The sequence below is a fragment of the Mustela putorius genome, unplaced genomic scaffold (assembly GCF_011764305.1).
Source record: "Mustela putorius furo isolate JIRA1106 unplaced genomic scaffold, ASM1176430v1.1 tig00003871_pilon_pilon_pilon, whole genome shotgun sequence".
NCBI lineage: Eukaryota > Metazoa > Chordata > Mammalia > Carnivora > Mustelidae > Mustela > Mustela putorius.
This window is the reverse complement of record NW_025422023.1, coordinates 8733933-8756251: the sequence shown is the minus strand read 5'-3', so window position 1 is coordinate 8756251 and position 22319 is coordinate 8733933. Positions and strand designations below refer to the sequence as shown.

Sequence of the window (22319 nt, the reverse complement as noted above, 5' to 3'; positions counted from 1 at the left end):
ACACATCATCTTTATTCATTCATCAAGGAACATTTAGGTTATTTCCATATATTGCTTATTATAAATAATGCTACAATGGACATAAGGATGCCTATTTCTTTTTGAACTAGGGTTGTTTTGTTTTGTTTTGTTTTTCCAATAGATACTCAGTAGTGGATTGCTGGATCAGATGATAGTTCTATTTTTAGGGGTCTTTTTTGTTTTGTTTTGTTTTGTTTTAAAGATTTTATTTATTTATTTGACAGAGATCACAAGTAGGCAGAGAGGCAGGCAGAGAGAGAGAGGAGGAAGCAGGCTCTCCGTGGAGCAGACAGCCCGATGCAGGGCTTGATCCCAGGACCCTGGGATCATGACCCAAGCTGAAGGCAGAGGCTTTAACCCACTGAGCCACCCAGGCGCCCCCTATTTTTAGTTTTTTTGTGGAACCTCCATACCATTTTCCATAGTGGCCGCACCAATTTACATTCCCACCAACAGTGCACGAGGGTTCTCTTTCCTCCATGTCCTCATCGACACTTGCTCTTTTTTTCTCATTTTGTTAATAGCCATTCTGACAGGTGTGAGGTGATATCTCATTATGGTTCTGATTTGTACTTCCCTGATGATTGAGCATCTTTTTATGGGCCTGTTTGCCATCTGTATGTCTTCTTTAGAAATATGTTTATTCAGGTTCTCTGCCCATGTTTTAATTGAATTGGTTGTTTTGGCTTGTTTTTGGTATGTATGAGTTCCTTATATATTTTGACTACTAGACCCTTATTGAGAATATGATTTGCAAAATCTCCCATTCAATAGTTTGCCTTTTTCTTTTGTCAGTGGTTTCCTTCACTGGGTAGAAGCTTTTCAGTTTGCTGTAGTCCCATTTATTTTTTCTCTGTTTCCCTTGCGTTTGGAGTCAGATGCAAAAATACATCACTAAGACCAATGTCAAGGAGCTTATTTCCTGTGTTTTCTTTTGGGAGTTGTATGGTTTTAGGTCTTACATTCAAGTTTTTAATCCATTTTGAGTTAATTTTTATATACGGTTTAAGATAGTGGTCCAGTTTCATTCCTTGGCATGTAGCTGTCCAGTTTTTTCAACACTATTTATTGAAGAGACTGTTTTCTTGCCTCCTATGTTATAAATTAATTGACTGTATATGCATGGGTTTATTTGGGTTCTCTCTATTCTGTTTTACTGACCTATATGTTTATTCTTATGCCAATACCATATTTGATTGCTACAGCTTTGTAGTATAGTTTGAAACCAGGGAGTATGATAACTGGTCTTGTTCTTTCTCGAGATTGTTTTGACAATTAAATTTTAGAATTATTATTTGTAGGTCTGTGGAAAATGTCATCAGAATTTTCATAGCAATTGCATAGATTCTGTAGATTGCTTTGTGTAGTATGACATTTTAACAATATTAATCCTTTTGATCCATGAAAACAATATCTTTTCATTTATTTGTATCTTCAATTTCTTTCTTCAGTGTCTTACAGTTTTCACTGTACTGATTTTTTACCTCCTTGGTCAAAATAATTCTTCAGTATTTTATTCTTTTTGATGCAATTATTAATGGGATTGTTCTCCTGATTTCTCTTTCTTATATTTTAGTTTTAGTGTACATAAATGCAACAGAATTTTATGCATTATTTTTGTATCCTGAAACTTTACTGAATTCATTTATTTGTTCTGATAGTTTTTTTGTGGAATCTTTAGGATTTTCCACATACAGTTTTTTGTCATCTGCAAATAGTGAAAGTTTTGCTTCTTTCTTTCCAGTCTTAATGTCTTTTTGTTTCTTTTCCTTGCCTAATTGCAGTGGCTAGCACTTCCAATACCGTGTTGAGTAAAAGTGGGGACAGTGAGCATTCTTATCTTATTCCTGATATTAGATGAAAATGTTTGAACTTTTCACTATTGAATATGATATTAGCTGTGACTTTGTTTTATATATCCTTTATTTAGTTGAGGTACGTTCCTTCTATACCCATTTAAGAAAATATTGAGAGTTTTTATCATAAATGGATATTGAATTTTATCAAGTGCTTTTTAAGCATCTATTAAGATGATCAGATGATTTTTATCTTTCATTTTGTCAATGTGGCATATCACATTGATTGATTTGTGGACGTTGAGCCATCCTTACCTTCTTGGGATAGATCCCATTTGATCATGATGTATGATCGTTTTAAGGCATTGTTGAATTCAATTTGTAAATGTTTTCTTGAATATTTTTGCATCTGTATTCATCAGGGTTATTGGCCTGTAATCTTTCTTTTTTACCTTCCCTCTTTTCTTTCCTTCCTTCCTTCCTTTCTCCCTCCTTCTATTTCTTTTGGTGTCCTTTTTTGGTTTTGATATCAGAGTAATGCTAGCCTCATAGAGTAAGTTTAGAAATATTCCTTTCTCTTCAAATTTTTGGAAGAGTTTGAGAGGTGTAGATACATTATCTTCTTTGAATGTTTGGCAGAATTTGCTGTAAAGTTGTCTGGTCCTGGACTTTTTTTGGAGGGGGGAAATTTTTCATTACTAATTTAGTCTCCTTACTCGTAATTAGTTTATTCAGATTTTCTATTCTTTCTTCATTCAGTATTAGAAGATTTCTACATTTCTAGGAATTTATCCATTTCTCCTAGGTTGTCCAATTTGTTGGCACATAATTGTTCATAGTTGTCTTTTATGAGTCTTTGTATTTCTATGGTATCTGTTGTACTTCTCTTTTATTTCTGACTTTATTTATTTGAGCTTCTTTTTCTCTTGGTGAGCCTAGCTAAAGGTTTGTCATTTTTTTTTTTAACTTTTCAATGAATCAGCTGTTCATTTAATTGATTTTTTCTATTGTCTTTCTTAGTCTTTATTTCATGTATTTGCACTCTGACCTTTACCATTTACTTCTATTAACTTCAGGCTTTGTTTGTTCTTCTCCAGGTGTAAAGTTAAAATTTTTTTGAGAATTTTTTTTTTTTTTTAATTTCTTGAGGTGGGCCTGTATTGCTATGAACTTCTTTCTTAGAACCATGTTTGCTGCATCTGCTAGATTTTGGTATGTTTTATTTATGTTTTCATTTGTCTCTTGGTATTTTTTTATTTCTTCTTTGATTTTTTTTTCTATGACCCAGCAGTTGTTCAGTAATATGTTTGTTTGTTTGTTTCATTTTTATGTATTTTTAATTTCTCTAGTTTTCTTTTTATAATTGATTTCTAGTTTAATACCATTGTGGTTGGAAAAGATGTTTGATATTATCTCAGTCTTCTTGAATTTATTGAGCCTTGTTTTGTGGCTTAACATGTGATCCTTTGTGGAGAATGTTCAATGTGCATTTGAGAAGAAAGTGTATTCTCTTCTTTTGGATGGAATGTTCTGTATACAACTATTATGTTCATTTGGTCTAATGTGACATTTAAGGCTGGTGTTCTCTCATTTATTTTCTGTCTTTGTGACCTATCCTTGATGTAAGTGGCATGTTAAAGTCCTTACTGTTACAGCTTTGCTGTCAGTTTCTTCCTTTAGGTCTGTTAAAGTTCCTACAGTGGATGTGTAAATCTTTCTTTAGCACTAAGTTTAGATTTCTTTCATTTTCTTTTGTGTTTCTACTCTAAGTTTTAGTTTTATTGTTACTGTGAGGTTCACAAATATCATCCTATGTATATATAATGGTATATTTTAAGTAGATAGCAACTTAAATGTGAAGGCATTCCAAAACTCTGCATGCCTCCATACATTTTATGTTCTTGATGCCACATTTTACATCTGATTTTATGTCTCTTAAGTAATTATCGCAAATTTAGTTAATTTTACTACTTTTGTCCTTTAACCTTTTAATAGCTTTATAAATGCTTAACTCTACTACCTTTACTATACATTTATCTTCTCCAGTGAGATTGTTACTTTTGTATATTTTCTTGTTATTAATTAGTACCTTTTCTTTTTGGCTTAAAGGAGTGTTTTTAACAATTCTTGTCAGTCCAGTTTAGTAGCAATGAACTTTTTTAGCTTTTGCTTGTCTGGAAAACGATTTCTTCTTCAATTCTGAACTGATAACCTTGCTGGCATAAGTATTCATGATTGGATTTTTTTTTTTTTTTTTGCACTTTAATATATGATGACATTCTCTTCTAGCTTGCAAAGTTTCTGCTGAGAAATCAGCCAATAGTCTTATGGGGTTTTCCTTATACCCAGCAATTTGGTTTCTTTCCTATTGCTTTTAAGCTTCTGATATCTGATATCAGATATAAGCTTTGATATTTTAATTATAATATGTCTTGGTGTGGCGGTCTTTGGTTTTATCTTCTTTGAAACTCTCTGCTTCTTTGTCCTGGCTCTCTTTTTCTTTCTCTAGGTTAGGGAAGTTTACAGCCATTATTTCTTTGAAAAAGTTTTCTACCCTTTTTTCCGCTCTTCTCCCTCTGGCATCCCTCTAATGCAGATGCTCTTCTGCTCGATGTTGTTCCATAGGTCCCTTAAGTTATCTTCATTTTATAAATTCTTTCTTTCTTTCGGCTGCTTTGTCTGGGGGAGTTTTGTTGCCTTGAGTTCCTACATCACTGATCCATTCTTCTACTTTGTGCCATTGCTGTTGAACCCCTCTAGTGTATTTTTTCAGGTCAGTTACTGCATTCTTCAGCTCTGTGACTTCTGTTTGGTACTTTCTTATATTTTCTATCTCTTTATTTAAAGTTCTCACTGTGTTCATCTATTCTTCTTCTGAGTTTCATGAGCATCTTTATGACCCTTACTTTGAACTCTTTTTATTAGGTAGGTTACTTATCTCCATTTCATTAAGATCTTTTGCTGAAGTTTTCTCTTGTTTTCCCATTTGGAGCATACTTCTCTATTTCTTCATGTTGCTTGACTCTCTGTGTTTGTTTTTATGTATTAGGCAAAATAGCTACCTCTCTCAGTCTTGAAGGAATGGCTTTGTGTAGGTGATGAATCTTTTCTTCCAACCTTGCCCTAGCTCTTGGTTGGTCTCTTGAACCTTTGTGATTGTCTAAGCTGCCTGATTTATTCTTGATACATTGCCAATGTTGAAGGTGAGCTGAGACCTGTCAGTGTTGCAAATGGAGTCTCATTTGGCACCTAGTTTCAGACTGATTGGAAGCCAGACCCCCATGGAGCAGCTTTTAAAGTATGCAAATATATACAGTCCTGTGGGGTTGCGTTCCTCATCCTTGCTGACTTCCAAACCAGGTCTGAAGGTGTCACTTGGACAGAGATTGCAAGAACTGGGGCTCCGGTTGAGGGTATATGCTCCTTTTAGGGAGATCTTGTGCGTGAGGCCAAAGGAATGTGCAAGGGTGTGTCTTGTTGCTTACATTCTCTGGGAAACCTCCTTAGCCTCTAGATGTGTGGGAAACGTAAAGCCTGTCCCTCAGGTTGAAACTCCAGACAAAGTAAATAGGTCTTTTTCACAGGAAGTCTGGGTTCTGTTCTGGTCTGCAATCTGGAGTGCTGGCAGGGGTGGGGGGGGGTGGGGACGGTAGGGGTGATTGTTCATGGGGTTGGCCTGCCAAGAACTGTCTTTCCGATTGCCATTCCTAGGTGGCGCTCATGATCTTCAGCCCCTTGATCAGGAGGGCCAAGTGATCAAGGAGCATGCCCTGTGTGGATTGCTGGCTTTAGCTAGAGAATGGAGTATATAGAGGGTAGGGACATGCTTACCAGTTTCAGAAAGGTGATGAGAAAGTGTGCCCACAGGTTTTAAGAATGCATCATGAGAGTGCCTTGTCTGTGCATGCACACCAGCTTTAGTCTGGGAGCAGGACAATGCTATGACCATTCAGTCACCTGCCACCAGTCAGGGAGCAGGGGAGTGCTATAAGCACTGGTACTCTCCAGCTTTAGCAAGACAGTGAGATAGTGCTATGACCACTTGCCCCTGCCTGTCTCAGCAAGGCTAGGCAGGGTGCTGCCTCTCAGCTCCCCGATTTGAGCTACCAGGGAAGATGGAGCATGCGCAAATGGCATCTGCCAGCTTTTCTGATTCCAGAAGAGTTTCAGCTGCCCCTTATCCTTCCAGTGGATGCTTATGCATTAGCAAATGTATCTCTTTCATATATAGTCCTGGCACCTTTCAAACTGCCTTTTTTTTTTTTTTTAAACTGGGTGTCTGGGTGAGTGAGACTATGTATGAGACCTCCAAAGGGGGAATCTCAATGTCTTATAGCACCAACGGTTCCTTAGACTTCAGTCCAGTTAGTTTTTTTGAAGCCAGACATTTCAGGGGCTCTTCTCTCCCAGACAGATCCCAGGAGTGGAGGTAGGGCACCAATCCCTTGCTCTTCCAGGAGAAGTGCTGGACTGGTAGGTCCTCCCCACTATGTGTCACTGTGCCAGGGGTGGGGTTTGAGGCCTAACCATGTCTCCATCCAATGTAGTCTTTTTCTCCTTTGTTAGGGAGAATAGTTCCTTTAATTTTCAGATATATTTCAGAGGGACATGGTCCCTCTGAAGCTGTAGATTTGATGTGTCTGTGGGAAGAGGTGAGTTTGAGATCTCCCCTCACCACATCTTGTGGAAGTCCCCTGAAATCTTCAGTTTTCATTGTATCTGCTGATGTCGAGAGCCGAGAGGACACATAGAATGGCCAATATGAAGCTCCAGAATGGGTTCCTTACAAGAATCACTACCCTTATTTCCACCTGCAAGTGTTAACACAAACCTTTGCCATTCTCCATTTCCTTTGCTTTTTCTCTCGTTTTCATTTTCCTTCTTTACTCCCTCCTTCCTTCCTGCCCTCCCCTCCTCCCTCCCTTCTTTCCTTTTCTCTCTTCCCCTTTCTTCTGGTATTCACCTATTGACTCTTGGAGTTGACTGCTTCATTCCGAGATTATGTATGGAGCACTTACTAAAGGAGATCACAGTAGAGGTGGCAGGTGAAGTCTCCGGAGCCCAGAGAATCTTGAGCTGTCATGGGACCACTTGTTTTAACTCCTGTCATGATTTCTCCCCACATATTTTATTTAATTACGATACAGTGCAAAGGCCCAAAGCCCCAAATATTGAAAATGAGAGGTGAGCCCCTTTAATGCACCATAGCTTTCAATACCCATTTTTCATTTGAACCTCCAAATGTTTCAAAAATGAAAAAAAAAATAATAATAAAAATAAAAACAAAACAAAACCCTCTAGTCTTAAGTAGGGTTTTTAAAAGTGTTTTTAAAGTATTTTTTCCTCTTCTCACCAGGCTCCCATTTGTGATCCATCTGAAATAACTATTTCCACATAACACATTCTCTGTTCACTGCTGATCTTCCCTAGAGCTGCTGCTGCTTCCCATGGGGAATATAGATGAGGCTGGTGAGGCACCGGGAGCCAGCCAGGGGACACTGAGATAATGACTCTTTGTCATCGTGAATAATTCTCTCAATTGGAATTCTCAGCAATTAACCAGGTTCTGGTGGTGCTTTAATTATTTTTTTTTTCTTCCCCTTCTTCGCATATATCTAGCTTTAATTGTTCATAGGATGCTTGTCACCCTGAAGCTTTTCCTGCAAAACAAAGAAGAAAACTTAACACAGTAATGTTATTTCACTAGTGGCCCTTCTCTCTCCATGATAATGTATATCAGTATCATTATTTAAATGCCCAGCCCAGAAGTTTAAGTTTAGGCACTTGTGGCTCTGAGATACTGATTGAAAATAGAACTGTCTGGAAATGAGTCATGAAAACTTGGGAGTTTGGGAGCCTGTCAAGGAACTGCTCAAGATTCATAAATGTTTTCTGAACTAAGGGGTAGAACTGTGTACAATTTTGATTTGAAAAATCAAGTAATTAGAGTGTCCCAAATCAATCACATTAAAAGAGAAGGAGAAGAGAATGTGGAATGAATTTCACATCCTCCAGGATGGGTTTCAGTGAACCCTATAATTATCCAAGTTGCTTCCCTTCTTCCAGATAAGAGATTGCTTAAATTAGCCTTAAGGTCTTTACTCACTGTGCACAGACACCGGTCATGTTTTCCTGGGGGCTGGCTTCCCTCTAGCATTTATTTCTACTCAAGGCACTAACATGCTTGCTGTCTCCTAGGCTTGAAACCAGGGAGTCCCTCTTGCTGCCTTCTTAGCCTCATCCCCTTCTGTAGGCTGCCACTAAGTCCTGCCATTTCTTTCTCACATCTTCATGCCACCCCTTCTTCTTGACCACTTCTGTTGCTTTCTTCCTGACACCGTATCTGGACTGCGACAAGTACAGAATGCCTTGACCTTCCCAAGGGATGAAATGCCTAGAACCTCCACAATTCAATCCCCAAGCTCATTGCTGGAGCTGACTGCTTTTTTCTCCACCTGTTGCAGTTTCCAGGAGGCACATTTGCATAAAGAAAAGTATTTCATTAGTGAGAGCCACTGAATATAGGACTCTGGCTTGGCGGGGGGGATACCCCAAAATCTCACAGAGAAGTAGAAGTACAGTGTCAGCTAACTACCTGCTTTTACAAATCGACCTCATAACTCTGTGCCCTAGAAAAATTAGAAATGAGAACATCTGCAGATCACTTGGGAAAAGTTGAAATTGCGAATGTTAAATCCGTGATTGCCAAGGGGCGATGGCACTTTCTGCCTATTTTGCTGGTACTTCGCCTCTTTCTCTTCGAATCCATTTTTTTAAAGTCTGTTAGATTACTTTTGCTAGCATACCATTTTGCATTCCTCGTCTCCTGTTTAAAAACCTGCAGTGAGTGACTCACCGTTAGTTATAGAAGTCAATTCATAGGCCATAATAAAGAAGCTGGTTCCAGGTCTCCCACAATTTGGCCCCTACCCACCTATCTCCTGTTCTCCTTCATAAACCTTTCAGATCTCACCAAATTGATTTGTGCTTTGTCTCTGGAGTCTGTATTTTCCTATCTCTGCCTTTGTCTGCGTTTTCTTTAGACTAGCTCTGAAATCCGATTCTCGTTCTTTCATCTGTGCTGTGTCTGTGTTCTGGGCGTGGCCTGGGGGGCCTTGAGTGGTTGGAAAGGCCACCCTAGTTGAAATGTGGGAGAATTCCATGACATAAGCGAATGCCATGACTTCCATTATTAATGTGTATTGATACAAAAAGTAAATTGAATTAGGACTGAGGAGTGACCACACACTGAAAAGAACCACTCAGTAGTTCCATAATTGGAACCATTCTGTAATTGCTTATCTGTGGTAATCCTTCTTGCTGTCGTCAGGCACGCTTCATCCTTTCATACGAAACTCCACAGCTGGAGCCCAGAGCATCACTAGCATTAGATCGTATGGGTGTGAAACCTCACTCTGACTCCTAGCTGTTTAATCTTGGGCATAAAATTGAGTATAATAATGGTACTGACCTACCTAAATGGGTATAATAATAGGAAAATATGGGTATAATAATGGTACTCTAAGTGGATATGGTAATGGTACTTACCTACCTCGTAGGGTGGTTGCAAGGGTGGCAACAGTGTCCGGCACATGGTAAGAGCTCACTGAATATTAGCTGCTGCCGGTAGTATTAGTAGTAGTACTATATTATTAACTATGATTAATGTGAGCTGTTTTCTGATGAATTTGATATCTTTTCTTTCAGCATGTAGTTGACCACATTTAATTTTGAGTTACCAGGCATTTCCTGCTTTGAGAATGAAATCTATTTCAAGTTAAAATAAAAATTTATCTACTATTCCCTTAAGTAATAATGAGGCATTTAGTGCACTGAAGTATTTATGTGCTTCCCGAAGTGAGAACTTACAACAAAGAAATCATTTAAGCTTAACAATTCCTTATATTAGTCATGTAATTATCCCTTCTCCTAGAGGCCTGGGGCCAAATGGATCTGTTCCCAGGAGAAAGAAAGTATCTCTCCTGGCTGAACAAAGATTCGAGTATAAAAACCATCCACCCTCTGATCCATCGCTACCTCCTTGAATCTTGGAATGCCTGCCTCTCCCATGAGAAAGAAGAATGTGTGAGGTGGCAAAAGCAGAAGGGACCTTGGGTCTTTCTTGAAGTCAAGCTGAAGCCTAGGATGCAAAAAAAAAAAATGCCCACCTGAGCTCTTCAAAATAAAAAGGCCCAATGGAGGTGCCCTACGCAGTGAACTTGCTCATCCATTCGTTCATTCTGACATCCATCCATTCTTCTATTATCCGTTAAGATCATCAACCATGTGTTCAGTGCATGCCGGGTGACAAGCACTGGGCTAGGTATTAGATATTCAGAGAAAAAGAATGAGATTTATTTCTCTGGTTGAGATTAGGGAGGTGTGTGTTTGCATGTGTGTGTGTTAACATACCAAGTCAAATTAAATCTTAAAATATTTCTTCCGGGAACGAATATTTTCTGAAATGGATTTACATTTGTTAAACTCAATGCCAAGTGGAACAAATGCAATGCATGTTTAAAAAATCATAAAGCGGAAGCATTCGAGCAGTTGAAGAGTCTCTTTTTGAGGCAAAGTAACCCAGCCAGAATTGGATCCATTGAGGACCAGGTGACTCTGGGCTAGGCCCCCACCAGCAACTTCTAAAATTCAGTCACTCTACGAAGCTCTGTGGTAAGGTGTTGGAATTTAAATGTTACTACTAGGCCCTATGATTGTTAGATGTATAGAAAATATTTTTATCGTCCGTAGCATAAGCTTTAGAATAGTTCTCCCACCCATTCTCCCAGCCTGGGAAAAGAACCATTTCTAAATTCCTGTCTATTATAAGCCTCATTCTGCTGGATCTGGGGGACTAATTTAAGCTTTGATCCTGTCTATAATAGTTTTCGAGTTGGAATTATGTTCCTGGGTGTGTGATTTTGAGTTTGAAAATTTTCTTTTGTTTATCCACTGGTAACGTCTCTGAGGTTTGTACAGAACAGCAAATACTAGTTCAACATCGTAAACTTTTCCTTACTAACTCGTCTGACCATTTACAGTTCTTAAAGTACTCTGACAACAAAATAATTTGGAGAGAAGGAAAAAACTACTTCTTCAAAACTGGAAAATAGGCAAGCAGGATTCATGTTACGGATGAAATATACAAGTAAATATGGTGCTTCATAAAAAATTGAGTTAGTCCCATTGTTAGGAAGAAAATTTCCTTCTTGTGACTTGCAGTTTTTTTTTTTTTCTGTTAAAAGTGGCCATGAGTTTTATTTAATAATTTCTACCAAAGAGCAGCAGAGAAGGCCAAGTATGTCCCAGACTGTTCTAGTATTAAAAACCGAGCTGTTCTGGTAACTTGAAGACATGGCAGCCAGCATGCCCGAGCACACAGTGGTTCTCTTCAGTGTGGTCTTGAGACTATGTTTCTGGAATATGCTTGTCTTTGTTGACTTAAGCCAGTTGGGAGGAGGTCATCAAAGAGGTAAAACATTCCTTTTTGTTAGCTAGGTGAGGTGTGGGTATTGTGTGGTTCTTCCAAATCAAGAAGAATGCCTGGTTGAGAGCTAATAGTTCGTTTTCTAATTGGAAGCCCTAATTAAGCTCTGACAAGATCTCTCTCTGTTGATGTTTTGACACTCTCTCTGTTGACCCGACTCTTTGTTCAGAGATCCTTTAGCAGCTAAACAAACAAATGTGGGACGAGGACTAGAATTTTATAGTCCATGTGCTCAAGATATGATTGTCATGCCACTAATGGACCGTATCTGCAGATCTTTTGCTGTATGTGTGATGTTGAAATGAATGTTGTTTTTTTTTAAAATAAAGAGACATAGGGGATGCTCCTTTTAATTGGTACAATAACATGCTTTGTTTAGGTTCCATATTGAGGAGAAGCCTGAATTCTTTCTCATAATGCCTGCTTCCCTCAAACCCACACACAGAGCTCTGCACAAACACGTCAGTCCCCTGTCCTGCCCAAAACCCTTTAGTAACTTCTCTTTGCCCTTTGGATAGAATCCAGACTCCCTATAGCCCCGAGTAACCAGAGGGCTGTTTTCTTCTTCAGCCTCCTCGGAGCTTTTACCCCTAACTCTCCTTGCCCTCACCTTACCAGATACTTTATATTACACAGGATTTGTTAAGCTCCCCTTAAACCCAGATAAGACTTAAATGTCACTCCTGTGGAATTCTTTCCTTATCCACAGAAGCAAGCACTCTTCTGACGTCACACTCTTCCCCTTGGTGTGACTGGAGCACTTTAATGTTCTTTTAATAAAGCGTTTGGTGCCTGTTGTCTGTGTTCCTTTCTAGACTTTCTCCTTATTCATTGCAAAGAACGGACTATATCCATCTGTCTTTGTATCTCTCTCCAGTGTGTAATACTGTGTCTGCCCCATGGTCCGTTATTTTAAATATTTGCCGGTTGACTGCTAAAGAGAAAAAGTGGTTTAAGTACTTATTACATGATGGAGAAAACTGTTTTTAGTAGAAGTTAATGCTTGAACTACATTTATGCAATTTATTTTCTGTTACATAATCTGGATTCCCAATATTTACTTTCTTTAAATTATATGTAATATTTATAACAGTATTGTAATATTCTCCGATTTATGAAGTCAAATAACTTCATTAAGCACGGACGACATTAGAATGTGATCATTAGACAGTCTGAACTAACAATTTTTAAAGAGTTCTCATAAAAAAAAAATAAAGAGTTCTCATGAAAGGAAAAATCCTTTTTAAGCATCCAATAGCATTATAGATGTTTTATTATACTTTTCAACAGTTGTGCTGGTAATTCTCTGTTATTCTTACCTATTCCTTATATAGCTCCAAACAACCTCTACTAATATAGCTCATCCTTGATCAAAATATTATATGCATTTTCTAAGTATTTAATTACATTTTTAAGCATCTAATTGAACATTGATTTGTCCAGTCAGTGCTTATTGAAAGAAATAAGGAATGAATGAATGAATTTTAAAAATTTTAATACTGAGTTTAGGTTATGCATATTTATGAAGAATATAAAATATTACCTCTAACTTCTAGAAATATTTGAAAAATACTTTTAAGGTTTGAATTTTCAATAGTTCAAATGCCCTGCATTCTTCTAGTTATGCTGGATAAGGTTTTGCTATATTATATTTCCTAAATACTAGAATATTTGAATATATGTAGAAAAATATAAAACTTGGGCTTAGCTAAAGTTTGGGAATAATCTAGAACTCCTTCCTTGGTATAGAAAATTGAGAGTAAACATTTCTGTGTGGATATGTATCTTTTGAACCTCATCAAGATAAATGGGGTAGAAGAGTATGTGGTCTGAGCAGTATTGTTCAGCCTTTATATTCAAATCCTAACTAAAGGTCCACTGTAATGGTACAGGGGTCTACAGTGGAGTAGCTAGCACTCCATAGAAAGCTACTGATGTTAAAAATAAAGTCACATCATTCCAAAGTCTTCTTGTAAATTTAAATTTTGTATTATTGTAGTTAGGTATAAGCATGTCAGACTTTAATTATAGATTTCTTTCTCTCTCTCTTTCTCTCTCTTTTTAAACAAACCTCTGTGGACTACTCACAACATATAGCTTAATCGGTTAGACCTGGAAGATACACAAATGGAAAAGGTATAACATTGGTGCCTGGGTGGCTCAGTGGGTTAAGCCTCTGCCTTCGGCTTGGGTCATGGTCTCAGGGTCCTGGGATCGAGCCCTGCATTGGCTCTCTGCTCAGTGGGGAGCCTGCTTCCCCAACACCCCCCCCCGCCCCTCTCCGCCTGCCTCTCTGCCTACTTGTGATCTCTGTCAAATAAATGAATAAAATCTTTAAAAAAAAAAAAAAAGAAAGAAAAGAAAATGGCATAATAACTCTTCTTAAGGACTGGGATTCTAGGGAACCTAAATGTTTCCCCGAATAATGTCATGTGCCATGATAAACACCAAAAATTTAATGAAAAGGAAAATATTATGAGAATGGCCAAGTGGATGTGATTAATGTGAATTTGTAGAATCAGAGAATGCTCTATAGAGAAGAAGGTAGTTGAAGGTTGAATTCTGTTGAACAAACAGGTTAAGGGGGAGACAGAATATTCCAGGTAATAGAACTACTGGAGCAAATAACAGTGTTGTGTTCAGGGAATGGGACCATCCAGTGATAACAAATTATAGGAGGTTGGCAGGTGTGAAAAGAGAGTTGAAATTTACCTCCAGCAGAAATTCTTATCATTTCACTTCTGAAACTTTTCCCACTGAAGAGATTATACTCATATTTCCTTTATGTTTCTGTGTTTTTCTCTTTAAACAGATTGTTTAAAAAATTTTTTTCCAGAGCTTTGGTGAAATTAGTTGATGCATTGTCCTTACTTACCTACATTTACTCAGTTTGTGGTAACTATTTAGACTCTTTCTATTTCGCTTCTCTACTGCTTTATTAAATATATAATAGCATATGCAGTGGTTTATTTAGCAGTATCTTAACTTTAGTTAAAAAGTATTTTGGTTCTAGTGAGTTAATGAAAAAAAATGATAGATCTCACCTGCTCTATGAATCTTTAGCATTATATTCTAATAGTGATAATAATAGTTACATAAAGAGCTGTATTCTCAAAGTAATTTAGTACGTGTTCTCTCAATGACTAAATGAGAAAAAACAGGGTAGGAGTTCACTTCATTTAGTGAATGAGAAACATGGAAGTTAGAGGTATTAAGTTAGAGGTATTTCACATATACAAAGCTGCCTATAGATCTTCCAGAATTTTGAAGCACACAGAAGACTCAACAGCTTCTAGGGGTATAAACACAGAACCTGGGCATATCCTCAGATAGTCAGACCTAAAGAAGAACTCATTAACTTCTAGAAGTGGCTGCTAAGTATAATATTTTTGACCTTGGGATCTGAATAAATATGGGCCTATTCTGAATCTTTCTCCTCCGTGTAAAGTTCTGATGATCTTACTCTCTCTGTTTCAGTCTTTGTATGGTGTAGTTATGGTGGAAGTGTGCCATTATCACTCTAACCAAAATAATAATATGGATAGTATAGGCTAGAGGTCAAGAGCACAGACTCTAGTCCTCTGCTTGAAAGCAGAGGTCCTGCTTTCAGGTCCTGGCTCCACCACTAGAATTGTGACTTTCGGATCACTTACTCTCTCTCTCCTAACCTTAGCTTACTTACCTTTAAACTGAAGTAAGAGTTGTATGTGGGTAATAGGGTTATTGTAGAGTTGAAATATGGTAATCTACAGAAAGATGTTACTACAGGGTTTTGAATGTGGGAAACTGAATAACCTAGCCATTGTTAGAAAATGATCTAATGAGATCACTGAAGTCATCACAAGCTACTTGAGGTCTAAGTTATGCTTTAGTAGCTGTACCTGATAACTTGTCAGTGTTTGATAGGCTTGAAGAATGTTTGAGGAATTAAAATGTTTGTAGAATAAAGATATTAGGATTCAGTTTCCTCTGCTCAGTTCTTAACTATTGATTAGAGAAAATCCTGTCAGTTGAGATACAGAGGAACACCTGACTGCTTGGATTTTTAATGCTTACCACTTAAAGGGTGTGAAAGACACGAGAGAAGACAAAACAAACATTGCTATTGTGTTGGTCCTGATATCAAACTTGTAACTTCTAGCAAAAATCTTTCATTTTGGTTAATGTTTGACTTTCTCGTTTCCCGGAGGTTGCATTAACACAGGATTTCCAATGCTAATCTTTTAGTTACACAAGCTCAAGAATGAAACCAATTCCTCTTTTTAAAAAAAATTTCTGTTTAATACATGAGTGTTTGGTTTATAACCTGGGTACATAGGTGTGGTATATCGGACAGCAATGTTTCCTAGAACAGGTAAATAATATAGGCAAGTCTGTGAAGCCAAAGTCGCTGTTCAGCCTGCATTCAGTTCCCATTGCTGCTTTAAATGCAGTTAAAGGCAGATATTGCCTTACACATACTGTGTTCAAAAACTCCTATATATGGGCACCTGGGTGCCTCAGTCATAAAGCGTCTGCCTTGGGCTCAGGACATGATCTCAGGGTCCTGGGATCAATCTGCATCTGGTTCCAGGCTCAGCACGGGGTCTGTTTCTCCCTCTACCCACCACCCTGCTCCCCGAAGTTGTGCACGCACTCTGTCTCTCTCTGTCTCTCACACAAATAAATAAAATATTTTTAAAAAAATTGTTACAGATATTCCTAATTCAATTTTATCTACTTTTGTCTTAGATAACTTTTAGAACTGTTAACAATTTGTAAGTGCTTGTGGTTTCAAAGATATAAAATTGTAGCCGTTTCAATAGCAATATTTTCAAAAGTACCAATTTCTGAAAATCAACTTTTTCTTCACTTATTAAAATATAATAAGATACTCAAAGAGACACGTTAAAAAATTTATCTTGTTCAGTGAGGCAATGTATTCATGAAGAAATTAAGAGCCATTGCTATGATAGGTTGCTTTCAAAAAATCTGAATAAATTATGCTTAATTTTTCTTTCTAATTTCGAGTTTGGCAATAGGATCTCCTGAAAGAGTCACCAATTTTACTTCTTTTAACAAATATACACTATTTATTTATTTATATATTTAAAGATTTTATTTATTTATTTGACACAGAGAGAGACAGTGAGAGCAAGAACACAAGCAGGGGGAGTGGGAGAGGGAGAAGCAGGTTTTCCACTGAGCAGGGAGTCTGATGTGGGGCTCGATCCCAGAACCCTGGGGTTATGCCCTGAGTCGAAGGCAGATGCTTAATGACTGTGCCACCCTGGCTTCCCAAATATACACAGTTTATAAGTAATATGACATCTTAGTAGGAACCTTCCATCTTTACCTGTCAGAGAGACTTATCCTCTGTTTTCTCCTGGGCCTGATGATGCAGTTACCATTGAGATGGAAGACATGCCCAGGCACCAGGCTCCCTGGAACCATGGAAAGTGCTATCAGAATTCAGAAGTGACAGTCCAATTGCTTACTTCTTACCTTTAAAATGTGTATGTTAATTTGATTGGAATGCAGTCAACAGAAACAACTTACTGATTCTGCCCTATGAATAGGATATCAAGAGAGTGATAGCTCTAAGAAAGTCATTATTTGTAAATAGAAAAAAAACATAATAGAAAACATAAATAATGTTCCTTTCCATGCTGTCCGAAATTCCTGTTTGGAAAGATAAATTAGCTTTCATGATCAAGACATTTAATAAATTAACAAACAGAGTAGCTAGGGCAACTGAGTTAAATGTTTAGAAATAATTCCATATGAAAAGAAGAGAGACTATATAATGTGACAGATTGTGTTATGGAATGAATATTTGTATCCCCTGTCTTCCCAAATCTGTATGCTGAATCCGTAAGGCCCAGTAATGATGGTATTTGGAGATGAGAGGTAAGCAGAGTGAGATGAGGTCGTGAAGGTGGGCTCCTTTTGATGGGATTAGTCACTTTCTGAGAAGAAAGGAGAGGTACCAAGTTAGCTGGTCCTTGATCTTGAACTTCCAGTTTCCAGAGCTGTAAAAAATAAATCTCTGTTGTTTGAGCCACCCAGTCTATAAGATTTTATTATGGAAACCCATGCTGAATAAGACAAATTGAAAAATGGGAATATATATCATGATAAAATTATTAAAACCTTTGCATTTAAGGAGTCTGATAATTCATAAGTCATATTCTTTCTCAGCTGTTATTTCTATTTCATATCTAGCCTTAGAGGGAACTTTTTTTTCCAGGTGTGTCTTAAAAATCCTGTATGACCTAAGTTTTCTGTATCATGATAAGATTTAACTCCATGTATTTCGGTAGTAATGGTGGCCTTTGATGTATCCTCAGGGAAAATCTTGTTCTTTTGTTTATATCTTGGATGATGGAATTGAGGTAAGCATCTTAAGAAGGGGGTTTTATTGCCTGCAATATACCCAGAATCACCAAAATTACCTGATTTTGTCTATTTTGTGCAAAAACATGGAGCTTAGTAGAAGACACCAAGTTACTTAACTTACTAGATTTTGAAAATGTCCATCTACCCTTATAAGGACTAAAGACCTGTGACTACTTGGAACAATAATTCAGTTACTTTTAATCTTGTAGTTTTTAAAATGAGAAATACTAGCTATTTGATGGTTCATGCTGTTATTAGCTTCAGTGGAAAAATAACACAGTATGTGGATCTGTGATTTGAGTCTGTAAATGTGTGTGTATGTGTGTGTGTGTGAGCATGTATGTGCTTATTTAGTGTGTGGATCAAGTGTAGGAGGGTATCAAGAGGAAAAAGGGGGCAGTTGTAACAAACGAATTGAGTATATTGCAGTTTTAAAAGAATAGCTCTTGGAAACAATCCAGATTGGTCCAGCTTCAAGTAGCCAAGGAAATAATATCTGTGAATTACCTGTATGCCAACATTCTTATATTATATTTCAATGGACTCAGCTTTTTCTCCTCAGTGTAATAGGAACTCTGTGTCTTTTTTTAGTTAGTGGCCTTTGATATTCTCAGATAAAAGGCATCCGTCTGAATTCTTTGATCATAGACGATAGCATGGCAGTAAACTCTCACTCATGGCAACTTTGAATAATGCTCCTATTTTTCAAATTCTTTTAAAATTATTTAATAATACAGTAATTTTTTTGGTGTAAAGGAAATTAAGCCAGAGTTTAATTGCATGCTCTGGATAAAACTGAGGAATTGAGAAATTGTTGGCCAGAAAAGAAAAACTCTGAATTCTAAAATCTAGCACCTTCTCAGTTTTTGACTATTCACTGTATTTATTTAATTGCAAAGAGTCCAATGGGAATAGCCTGTCTTTAGGAGAAATCGGAGTTCAAGGCTTAGTCTACTACCTACTAGTTGTATGCTCTGCACTAATTATTTAGCCTTTTGGGGGGTTATTTATTTATTTATTTATTTGAGAGAGAATGCATGCACACACTGGGGGAGGGAGAGAAGCAGACCACCACCACCACCACCCCCGCTCTGCTGAGTGCAGCGCCCCTCACAGGACTCCAGGTGGGGCTTGATCTCAGGACCTTGAGGTGATGACCTGAATCAAAATAACCAACCGAGCCACTCAGGTGCCTCTAATTACTATACTTTCTGTGTTCTGAATCACATTTCTTAGTTCATCCTTTGTAAACAGAGAATAGCACTGACCTTTGGGGTTGTTGTGAGGAGTATGAATGACATGTCTGGCACATTGCCTGACATGCAGAGACACTTGGTAAATGGTGGTTCTACTGAAGAGCTCTTACCCAATCTCAGCGACTCTGAGGTATATTTGGACGAGTCAGAGAAGATGGATTTCATGCTCTTAGGAGCTTTGAGGAGGAGCAGAGATGAAAACACAGAAAATACATATATGTAGGTGACAATATCCCAGTTTTAAATGTGAAAGAAAAACTTCCTAAATTTGAACTCTCCTAAATTTGGATTCATGATACTTAGATCTGGATGAGGTAAAATGTGAAGCATGGCTCAAAGGGATATGATTAGCATTAACATAATATTCTTTTATGAATTTAAGTTCAGAGCTTGTAAGCAAAATGCTTTTATATAGACTCACCACAGCCAGAATCTTCACATATTTTTTATAGTTTGTAGCAATGTGTGAACTTCAAAGAAGTAGCATATTATTGGTTTTTAAATATTTCATATTTTTTTCATTCATTTACATGGATATTTCTATCATTTGGACAAATGATAAATGTTTTCCAGTAACATTTATAGCTAAATGTTAAGAGAGATGCTTAACTAATTCAGTCATTTAGTTTCCTTAAGGTAGTTTTTTTTTTTATAATACTATTTATACAGCAGTATTTTTCACAATATGTGTGTGTCACAATCTGTGAGGCATGAAAGCGATTTTTGTTTATCAATCCAGTCTTTTTTTAATTTAATGCAAAAGACTGGAATAAGAAAGAAAATACTAGGGTATATCATACAAAATAAGGGGAAGTATCTATAAAGCTTTTGCTCCCTTGTACATATGTATATTTGTAGTGGTTTATGATGTCAAATATATTTCTAACCTTGGTTTGTGATCAAAGGATTTTAAGAAAATACTGCCTACAGCACAAGACCTTTCACAGAATTCCCATTGTTCAGAGAGATGACATAGGGAACATTCTGAAAAAACTTTCTTTAAATATGGATAGTCAACCTCAGGGACTATCTAGAAGTTGATCAAAGTCTGCTAAATAGAATATTCATTTTTCTATTTAGTTGAGAAATAGTTACTGAGCATTTACATTTCTAGGATAGGGACAGAGTTGATAAACAGGTAGTGTATGCCCTTAATAATGTCATCATCTGCACAGTGAATTGCTTTATGGATACAAGTCACAAGGCAGTAACTACTGACACAGGTATTAAAGGACAAATAGGAGCTTACTGGGCACATAAGGGGTTGATGGAGAGGGCATTCCAAGCAAAGGAATAATGAGGTCGAAGGAGGAGAGAGATCTTGAGCTTGGTACGTCTAGAAAACTATTCAGGCTGTAGGCAGATGCCAGAAATGAGGTTGGAAAGTTTGGCTGGGGAAAGTCCCATACTCTAAGGATAAGTAGTTTAAACTTCATTATGTACAGATACTCCAAAGGGAAATTACTTGATTAAATATGGTGTGTGTGTTATTATGTGTATTCACTTGGGCATTGCTGGGAAGATAGTACTGGAGGGAGTGAGACTGAAGGCAGAAATCCAACTAAACTGACATGAGAATGGTCCAGATGAAGACCTGAATCAAGACAGACAGTGGCCCAGGTAGTGAGGGTCAAGAGGATGGGATTTAGTGGAATATTTAAAAGTTGGTGTCTGAAGAAGGAAGTGATGGGTAGAGAAACTTGGGATGGTTTTCAGCGTTCTGGTTTATGTGACTCGATAAGTGGTGCTGTTCCATCTGAGGTAGAATGTATGTATGGAAGATAATGAATTCATTTGTGTGAGAAGACAATGGATTCATTTTAAAGAAATCTTATGTGATACCCAAGTAGAGTTGGCTGCTGTGTATGTGTTTCTCTGGAGGTCAGCTGAGAGATCTGGTTTAGAGCTGTGGCTCAGGAATTATCAGTATATAGGCAGCAGCAAGATCATGAAATTGGGTAGATTACTAAGAGAAGGCTAGTAGAGGGGTATTGACAAAGCTGCATATAATGCCTGCATTTAAGGAATCATCAAAAGAAAAGGCATAGAGAAGTTTGAGAAGTATGGCTAGAAAAGGAAGTATAAAAACTACTATAAACTGAACGCTTGTGTCCCACCAACCCCAAATTCATATGTTGAAACTTCCTGCATTGTGATGATGTTTGGAGGTGGAGCCTTGGGTAGAATTAGGTCACGAGTGGGATTAGTGCTCTTACAAGAGAAGTCAGAAGGCACTCCTGCCCCCTTCTCCTATATAAGGAAACAGATGAGCCAGGAAATGGCCCTTCACCAGACACCAAATCTGTTAGTGGCTTAAATCTGGAGGTGTCTTGAGCTTAGATTTCTTAGCCTTCAGAACCAGGAAAAGTCTGTTCGTGTTCTTTGCAAGTCACCTAGTCTTGGTGTTCTGTTATAGCAGCCAGAACAGACCCAGACAAAAACCAACTAGGATGCCATTACTGGAATTTGAGGAGAGAAGAAAAAGAGTGTCCACTGGCTTTCACAGTTGGGAAACAACTAGTGCTCTCTGTCCATAGAAATGGAGTAGAGTCGCTGGGGACAAGGACATTCCTGTTACAGTGAACTGAGAGGGACTGGCGTGGAGGACGGGAACACATTCATGTAGACCAGGTCAGTTAGCTTGACTGAAGAGAAAAATGTCCAGCAGTAGGATGAGAGGATCACAGGGCCAAGGAGAGGCTTTTCCACCATCAAAGAGACTTAAGTGTTATAGCTACAATGGGAAGAAAACAAAAACAAAAACAAACAGTGGAAAAGGAGAAGCTAGGAGTAAAAGAGGCAGAGCAAATAGTTGATGAAGAACAATCCCAGTGAAATTAGGCACAGAAACATGGTAGACTAATCAGCTTTAGGCAGCAGGAAAGACCGAAGGCCAGAGGGAGCGAAATCCGTATGGGTGAGGAAGGAACGAGTCAGGAGACAGACAATGCGCTTGCCTGCTGGCTTTCTCTCTTCATTGATAAGGTAGAAATTGAATTATGTGCTGAGAGTGAAGACTTCCAGGAGGTCAAGAAAGCAGGAGACGGTATAGAACTGTCTGGATGGGGTGGCTGGGAAAGTGAAGTGAATAGAAGCAAGGTAAAAAAGTATAATGAGATCAGTATTGGGGCCAAGTCATGTCGTCAAAATGTCTTGCACAGCCCAGCTCCAAGGGTTACCCTGACTCCCCAGCTATGGCCTGTGGCATCCCTGATCATTAAGTATTAGCAAGGTGTTCGCCAGCCGCCTTTCTGTACAAACATGGTTTCTACAGGCTGATATGTAAGTTTATTTCTAACGTACCTTTCCTTACCTGAATGCATTACGGAAGTTTGTCTTAAAGAGGTTGCCTTGATTTTTAAAAGGTGGGGGTGGTTAATG

The 22319-nt window shown here is 37.9% G+C and overlaps 1 protein-coding gene across 9 annotated transcripts in view; it reads left to right on the top strand.

Moving 5' to 3' along the window:
* Positions 1 to 22319, top strand: part of PPP3CA (protein phosphatase 3 catalytic subunit alpha) — a 317085-nt gene that overhangs the window by 190000 nt on the left and 104766 nt on the right. The gene's annotated exons all lie outside the window — the stretch shown is intronic.